Here is a 6,000-nt window from a genome sequence, read left to right as displayed (position 1 = left end):
GGAGCTCTTTCAATATTCTAGCCTATAGAGATGCATCTCTCTCATTCCTGGCTACATTCAGAACATATAATATTCTGCCTTTTTATTCCACAATCCAATCCACTTTATACACTGTTGATAGGTTGGATTTTCTGAAGCATATCTCTGATCACACACTCCCTTGCTCAGAAATTTCCATTGGCTCCCAAGAGCTTACAAAGCAAAGTCCAAAGTCCTGGGACCCTCGACCACCGGCCTCAACCCATCTGACTGGTCTCTCTACGGCTGCCCTTATCCAGTTTGTTTATGCTCCAGCTAAACTGAACTGTTGGCTGTTCCTTAATGCTTTTCTATTTCCATAACTTAGTTTATGCTATCACTTCCACCTAGAACACCCTTTCCCCTACTCCATACGTCTATATATGACAAGCCCAAATGATGTTTTTCTAGGAAGTCTTCTTTTTAACCCACTTAAAATAATCTTTCCCACCACTCAATTCCTATTATTGCACAGTTGAATCTCTCTTAAGACTCTTGCCATTTTATTCCTTTTTAAGAGTTATTTGTGTATAAGTATTCTCCCCCCACTGAACTACAATTGCTTTGAGAATATGCAGGGTCCATATTCCATTTATCGTTGCTCATAGTCTCTTGAGTATAGTAAGAGGTTAATAAACAATTCTTTCCAAGACCAGCTCAGTCTTGTCCTCCAAAGACAGCTGGGCCAGATTTTGTGAGAAGAGAGGAATCTAAATGTTTGCCCCCATATTTGCTAGTTCTGTGTCCTAGGGTAAGCCACTTAGCCTCAGTTTCCACAAACGTAAAAGTAAAGTGATGACATCTTTCCAATCTGCTCACTGGGCCATTATGATGAGCTAATCAGATGATGCATTTGAAAACCGCAAAATCCTGCACAAGGCTTACAGTCCCCAAAGTCAGCATCTGGCATATGCTTTCGGAATGCATACATTTTTATACACTGCATCAAGAAGTTTTAGACACATAGAACCATTAAAAATTAGAGTAACTCAGTGACATCTCATCTAGTACCTGTAAGGCCCAAGAAGCTTGGGACTTTGCCCCTAAATAGTGTCAGAGACACAACTCTGAGTCCTGTGCTATTTCCATTAAGCCATGTATAGCAGGCACTCAGAAACATTTGCTGAACCAGATAAATTCTATGACATTTTTATTTAAAGTTCAAAAGTCCCCATAGATTGAGTTTCCCTGTGGAATGTACATGGCTGAGAAAACAATATTGAAGCAGTGGTTAAAGCTCACACGCTACATCCCACCCCACAGTTACTCTCCTACTTGGAGCAAGGTCTCCAAACCTCTCTGAGCCTCTGCCAGAGGGTAATCTCTAAGAGGGTGGGGACTTTGTGTCTACTTTATTCATTGCTGTGGACCTAAACCTAGATGAGTGCCTGGCACATAGTATGAGTTCAATGTGCATTTGTTAAATGAATGAATGCACCTCAGTTTTCTCAAAAGTGAAATAGCAAGAATCTCATAGGGTTGTCCTGAGAATTAAATGAACGGAAGCACTTAAAGCTCTTGACGGTGACTGGAATCCAGTAAGTAGAATCCAGTAAGCTGGCCATTATTACCATCCTGAAAACAAATCTCTCATCATCCCTACCATTTGGGGCTGGGGTTAAGGGGAGGGCTCCAAAAGAATGGGTGCTCTAACCTGAGCACCAAATCTCTGTTACCATGGATTGCAAATCTAAAACAAATTAGGAAGCACATTCTGGTAAATGTTGGTTCCCTAGAGATGCCTGTATCAAACCAAGTACTATCAATCACTGAAGATCAGAACTTGGAACAACTACAGACAAAGAGAGCTAGAGAACAAAAACTTGAGAACTAAGTCCTAAACTAGAGAACAAAAAGGGTTTGCTGACGCCGAACGATAAAATTATGTGTTAACTTTTTCATAAAATGAAGAAACACCCTTTTCCAACCAAATGCCTTAAAAATTTAAAGTAGAAGCAAAATAAGGCAGTAGTAGGGCATCTAGGTTATATTCTTCTTATATTAAAGGGATGTTTTATTAAATGCCACATTTGCATCCCCTATTGAAGATTGGTTATGAAATTAAACTTGTTAACACCCTTTTTCACAAATACTCACACCTAAGCAAATTAAAGGACAGTTAATTAGCTATTTAGGTCAAGTGAGAGCAACAATATATAACACAAAAGGATAACCAATATTTAAATAATATAATAAAATATAATTAACAAGAATATTGACCTAGGCATAATTTAACATACCCTTGAGGATCCCAGAGGCATCTCAGTATTCTTCAGAGTCACAGAATCATCATTAAGAATTTCAATTATAACTGTGTAGTATTGATACTGATTACCTGAGCTTTCTGTTCATTTGAATTCAGTATGGGAGTTGTTAGTTATATAGGTGTATGAAGGGAAGTGTGTATGGGGGTCGAGGTGTGTATATACATATAGCATACACACAACGTTAATAGGGAATGTATGTATTTCCTTCCTGCCTTGCTTTCCTCCATGTTCCCCTAAAAAGCACACAGTATTCTAATAAAACATTCTCACCAGTTTAAAAAAGGGCTTTAGGCAGTAATTTAAATTTTTTCCACTTAGCATGTGCTTTGACTCCTAAAGGCTTGTGCGTTTGTACTTTTAAAAGTTTATTTTTAAAACAATGAGGTTTCATCCCTTGTGGATCTTCCAAATAATGGTTAAAATGCCAAAATAATGACAGATCCATTCAAACATCAATGAATTTAAAATTTATTTTTAACTGTATTCTGTTATCATTCAACAAGACTGACTCTTCCGGTAATTACCTGTCCACTATCCACTGACTACATTGGTCTCTCGTATCTATGTGAACGTTCTAAAACAGACCTTTCCTAGTTCATTAATCTTTTACATACAGATTTTAAATCAAAAGGCGAGAGTCCTTCATGGAGAGGTTTGCATATTGAAGTGCTCCAAGATATATTCTGTTCTTCCAAAATAAATTCACGCAACAACAATTTTTTAAAAACCTGATTTTAATTACGTCATCTTTTCCCACAACTAATTTCTTTCTGACAAATATGAACCTAAGAGTTTGGAAAGTGTTCTTTCTGCCAGGCAGAGTACCTATGCTAAGACCACAATGCTGAATCTTGAGCGAAATTAGAAAATTCAGTAGTTGCACGTATGCCGCTCCTTACCTTGTTGTCCAAGCTAGAAATCCGGGTATAACCCTCGTTACGGAAGACAAGTTTATGTGCCTGATGCACAGTGAGACCAAACAAACCGGAACGTTGGAGTTTAGAGCAGAGAAAGGTTTATCGCTGGGCCATGCAAGGAGAATGAGTATGGGGGCTCATGCTCAGAAGACCCTGAAACTCCTCCAAGGGTTTCAGCAAAGCGTCTTTATAGGTCAGGTGAGGGAAGGGCGTCGCAGGGTAAGTGATCAGCTGGCGCACAATTCTCTGATTGGTTGATGGTGAGGTAACAGGACGGTCAACATTATATCAATCTTTGGGTGCCAGAAGGTCAGGGGAAGGGCGGCTACGTGCTCATAATCCTCATGTACTTAACTTCTTCCATTTGGTGGTGGTTTTTAGCATCTGAAAAACTCAGGAGATATGCACGAGATACTATTATCTGGGTACTTCAGAAAGGAGATTAAAAAAAAAAAGACTATTTAAAAAAAAAAAGGAGCTACAGCAGAGGATATGGGGGCGGGGTCTGTCCCAGGAAGTCCCCTGAGGATCCTGCTCGGTTACACTCTGATGTCACTTTCCCCACCCAAACTCTAGAGCGCAGGCTCAGAAGTTGTGGCTTGCGGGCTCTAGAGCGCAGGCTCAGTAGTTGTGGCGCACGGGCTTAGTTGCTCCGCGGCATGTGGGATCTTCCTGGACCAGGGCTCCAACCCGTGCCCGCTGCACTGGCAGGCGGATTTCTAACCACTGTGCCACCAGGGAAGTCTGATCAAGTCTTAAATGTATCTATAACCCCAAAGTGATTCAAGCTCCTTGAGAGCAGACACCATGTCTCACCCAATTTAATACCTTGCAGGTATAATACATATTTTCTGGAACACAATGCATCCTTGACAAGTGATCGTTAAATGAACAGCCACTGAAACACAAGACAGAAAATCTATTTATGGCATTTAGAAGCTATGTAGTTTTGCTACCTCTCTGAACCTCAATTTTCTAACTATAAAAAAGGAAGAAAGGTAGGCTATCTATTAGGGTTGTTGTAAGGAACACATTGGACACATTCCAGAAATGTCTGCTGGACTGAACCACTATTCTCATTGGCTTACCTTTTGCACCTCTGCCAGTTACGTGTCTGAGAAGGAAATTTTGGTGAAAGTCAGAACCTTTTCTTTTGCTACTCCTCAGTTTTTGCAAAGCTACAGCAATGTAATTGAAACGATTTCTTATTTATTTAGAGATTATTTCTTGAAAACATACAGTGTTTAATGATACTTTGGTGGAGGTGTAAGAAGAGGAGGGAATGGGAACAGGGAGGGAAAGTGTCCATCAAAGCCCATTTGAGTCGCTAAACTACCTTCTTGCTTAGGGTGTGGCCGGGGGAGGATGAGAAGGTTCATTTATCAGATGACTCAAATTTTGACTTTTAACGTTATCTCAAAGAGAATCTAAAGACTTCATTGTAGACACACTGATGATATTAAAAGGAGGCATCTATCATTCAGCCTATGCTTGTATATCAAGATAATAGTTCTCAAAATTTTAGTACAAACCATAGTTAGAAATCTATTCTGTATCACAAGTCAGCACAGAATAATACCACTATCACACACAAAGCGTTGTGTATTTGTGTTCTGTTCTCTTCTATTAAAAGTTTCTTAACGTGTTAGCTGCAACCAGGACAGATGGAGGTGAAGGTGATGGGATGGGAAAAGTGGAAAAAGTCAGTATAAATTGCTGAGGGCTTGCAGTCTAGAAGTGGGGCAAACACAAATCCCAGGTAAAAATTTTCATCCAATTCATCCTGGTTTGGGGGGAGAGAGGATGAAGGAGATTTTTGCACCTTGGTTTCCCTGCTTTTCACTCACTAAATGATTTCATGACCCACTAATGGGGATGTGACCCATGGATTGAAGACAAACCAAACTTTTACAAGCTATAACACTGCCTTTAGTGCCAAGAATTAAAATTCTAGGATAAATCCTATTTTGGGCAATGTGAAAGTAATTATATTTCATGGTATTTCGCCCTGAAGTAATTTGTGCTAAAGGAATTAATCTGTTAAATATCAATATTCAAAATATAACACATTATTTGTGATAACTATTTTGAGACTTTTTCATTTTTTAATATACTGAGGAGTCTTAAAAATAAATAAAAGACAAAAAGTTAAGTGTCCCAGCCTCTTGACCTCCTAAAGGTATTTCTTATACCTGTAGGTGATAAAGTATTTCCCCCAATGCCTTTAAACAAAGAAAGTCACCCTCTGAAAGTTAAATGTGCACATCTGACGTATCTTTCAGTAGGTAGACAGCATCTGAGGCCCACAGGAGCAGAGGTTGGCTGCAGCTAATCAGTAGGAATGGCACATCAACAGAACAAATAAGTCACCAAAGGAGGACAGTGGGGAGACACCGAGGCACAGAGACCCATTGGCAGTATCTATGTGTCCAATCCTCTCTAGTAAAGAGAGGCTCTGATTCCAAAGGTCAGAGAGAAGTTTTCTGGGAGATTATCTCCCCAGGATTCCATAGGTGGGAACCATGTCCCTCCAGACTCTCCACGTTCCTTTGTTCTGAAGCAACGATCACTAAATGAAAGATACAAGTCATTGGAAAGGGATTTGCCTCTTTGTAATTTCACGACTTTGCATTCTTCTTTATGTATGTGCCCATGAATTTGATTAAGGTGAGTCTGATAAGTACTGACTGACCAGATATATCCTAGTTTCGGGACTTTTCAAGGCTGAGACCAGAACCCTGAGGCAAGTTGAGTTTAGCAAGATCGTGCCGCCTGTAAAGCCTCGTGACAGACAGTTC

The sequence above is a fragment of the Phocoena sinus genome, chromosome 18, assembly GCF_008692025.1.
Source record: "Phocoena sinus isolate mPhoSin1 chromosome 18, mPhoSin1.pri, whole genome shotgun sequence".
In the NCBI taxonomy this organism is placed as follows: domain Eukaryota; kingdom Metazoa; phylum Chordata; class Mammalia; order Artiodactyla; family Phocoenidae; genus Phocoena; species Phocoena sinus.
This window is presented reverse-complemented; position numbering follows the sequence as displayed.